Source organism: Teleopsis dalmanni, chromosome 2 (assembly GCF_002237135.1).
Source record: "Teleopsis dalmanni isolate 2A chromosome 2, ASM223713v2, whole genome shotgun sequence".
Classification (NCBI taxonomy): domain Eukaryota; kingdom Metazoa; phylum Arthropoda; class Insecta; order Diptera; family Diopsidae; genus Teleopsis; species Teleopsis dalmanni.
The window spans coordinates 84,732,762-84,735,836 of record NC_051847.1 but is presented as its reverse complement, the minus strand read 5'-3'; the positions used below and the strand labels follow the sequence as shown (position 1 = coordinate 84,735,836).

Below are 3,075 nucleotides of genomic sequence, written 5' to 3'. Positions count from 1 at the left end.
GATTATTGCACCGTCTTGTTTTTACGAAAACTTTGTAGTTACTCGTTCACTATCTAAGTCTTTACAGTGCTGATATAACTCTTCCTCTTCAAGTGGTCCTTGCAAACCCTTATGAAATATTTTTCTCATCCACCAGAAACTCCATCTCGAAAATATATTACCGGTTGAGTAGGGATTCTTTGGGCGTTCAATTTTTCTTCTAGTCCGATTCATGTTAAATTTCTTTATTTACAGTTACGTTTGGTTATGATAAACCAAAAATGTAGTAATAAATTCGAAGTTCAAGAAATGAAGATAACCGACACGAGCACCACTCAATATGGTGAATGCAACAAAAATTTTTTAAATCGTGAATAACAGTAAATAGCAATGCAAAAAATTTACAATATTTTTTCAATGTTACAACAAAACTTTATAGACAATGTACGGTAATTATGCGTACTCGTTCTCGTATTCGTACAACAGAAATTATTTTCAAATAATTCCTTATCCTTATGCAAATCATGCAAAATTGTTATATTATTCTGTTTAATGAATTATTATTATTAAGACATATTGAATTAATTGCTGCAAGTTAATTGCTACACTCATTAAATTTGATGAATGTTACCAATATATGAATAAGCTACAATTCAGTTTGAGCAATGAAGCGTAAACGAAACATTGGACCACTAATTTTAAACAGCAAAAAACACAAGCGCAAAAAAAGATTTAATGAAATAAGTGTTATTTAACACTTACTTTGTGCTCAATGGTCGTTTGTAGATTCTTATCCAAATGCACCTTTATATATAATTTGGGTGCCATCCAATTTGGCACGAATACGTTTGCCTACGATCTCTGCTGAAAACACTAAATCTTCTAAAATAAAATACACAGCAGTTAAACTACGCGAACGGATTATTGCACCGTCTTGTTTTTACGAAAACTTTGTAGTTACTCGTTCACTATCTAAGTCTTTACGGTGCTGATATAACTCTTCCTCTTCAAGTGGTCCTTGCAAACCCTTATGAAATATTTTTCTCATCCACCAGAAACTCCATCTCGAAAATATATTACCGGTTGAGTAGGGATTCTTTGGGCGTTCAATTTTTCTTCTAGTCCGATTCATGTTAAATTTCTTTATTTACAGTTACGTTTGATTATGATAAACCAAAAATGTAGTAATAAATTCGAAGTTCAAGAAATGAAGATAACCGACACGAGCACCACTCAATATGATAAATGCAACAAAAATTTTTTAAATCGTAAATAACAGCAAATAGCAATGCAAAAAATTTACAATATTTTTTCAATGTTACAACAAAACTTTATAGACAATGTACGGTAAAATTACGCGTACTCGTTCTCGTATTCGTACAACAGAAATTATTTTCAAATAATTCCTTATGCAAATCATGCAAAATTGTTATATTATTCTGTTTAATGAATTATTATTATTTAGACATATTGAATTAAGAGAATGTTTTTATTTAATTTGTATGTTTCGTATTTTTTTTCATAGTAATGAAATATTTTTATTGTGATCAGAATAAAAAAAACACTAAACAAAATAGATAATAAAAAAAATAATTACTAAAGCTTTTACGCACGTGTGCAAATGTAAACAAAAGAAACTTTTAATAGATGTTAATGATTGGGTTTAATAAAACTAAAAACTTTTTTTAAATGTAATATGCTCTTTAAACATTCTGCACATATTTAAGTATTTTAAGAAATGTGACAACATTGCATTTATGATGAAATCCATCAAATTATGTTTGTGTATGTTTATGAGAGAACAAATAGTAGAATGAATAAAAATTACCCAGCGGCACCATTATGCCAGCGCTGAAAAAGTAAGCGAGGAGGTAATAGCTCTTCGTTTTTATTTTTCTTTGTTTTCGACATTTGTGTTCGACATAGGCAATTTCGGGGTTGAAATTATAAAAGAATGAAGAAGAAAAGCATATGAGAGTATTAAGAATTTCTTGTTTTGCCTACATTGTATACATTTAGTCTGCTTTTGATTTTAGTGAAGTGCGTGCAGTGAACAATTTTTAATTTTTAAAATCAAATAAAAAACAAAAATATAAATAAAATATAATTTGTAATTTAACATAAACTCACTGTAAGTATATGCAAAATTAAGTAAATATATTTAAAATGATAATTATAATTTTTGTTTTGTATTATATAGATGCATACTGTAAGACATTATAAATGTTTGGTGAAAAAGAAAAAGGAGGAATTTTCATCGTTTAAAAAAGAAGGTATAAATGAAACAGGGAATTTTAATCGTGCATTTATTAAAATATTTTATTTTTTTATAGAAAATGATTTTCAAAATTTTGGTACGAAAACAATACCTTCCTGCAGTACAGCTGAACATATTAATGGTGATATTAATAAGTTAATATTTAAATAAATTAATATGAAAATATGTTAACAATTTAATATATAAATGAGGTAATATTTAAATTAATTAACATGTAAATAATTATATATAAATAATTTAAACTGTAAATAAGTTAATATGATATATATATATATTATATATTTTTATGTAAATATTAATATTTTGATTTTATAAAACATAAATATAAAATATAATTCATCCAAAAAAATTTTTAGTATTTTATTTAAAAATCAATAGCATATGTAAAATTTAAAAGGTAAGCTAACATGTCAGCGCTGATATGTTGCATTACAAATTCGAAAAGGTAAGCTAACATGTCAGCGCTGATATGTTGCATTACAAATTCGAAAAAGTAAGCGAACATGTCAGCGCTGATATGTTGCATTACAAATACGAAAAGGTAATCGAACGATTCAGCTCTTGCCCGCAAAGACATGCACGTGTTAAAGTAATTAGGAGTTTCCTTTGAATAATCAGCGCTAGGCATTACCATTCAGCGCTGAGGGAATCGATTCCCTCAGCGCTGAAAGTCCCGCTGGGTATGTTTAAATGCCCTGCAATGTTTGAATGTATTTGTTACACAAGCAAAATACACTTACAACACCCCAGCGGGACTTTCAGCGCTGAGGGAATCGATTCCCTCAGCGCTGAATGGTAATGCCTAGCGCTGATTATTC

General features: G+C 28.6%; 1 protein-coding gene across 1 annotated transcript in view; it reads left to right on the top strand.

Annotated features, from left to right (window-relative positions):
• Window positions 1–3,075, top strand: part of LOC119674954 (dnaJ homolog subfamily C member 13-like) — a 9,019-nt gene that overhangs the window by 1,603 nt on the left and 4,341 nt on the right. The gene's annotated exons all lie outside the window — the stretch shown is intronic.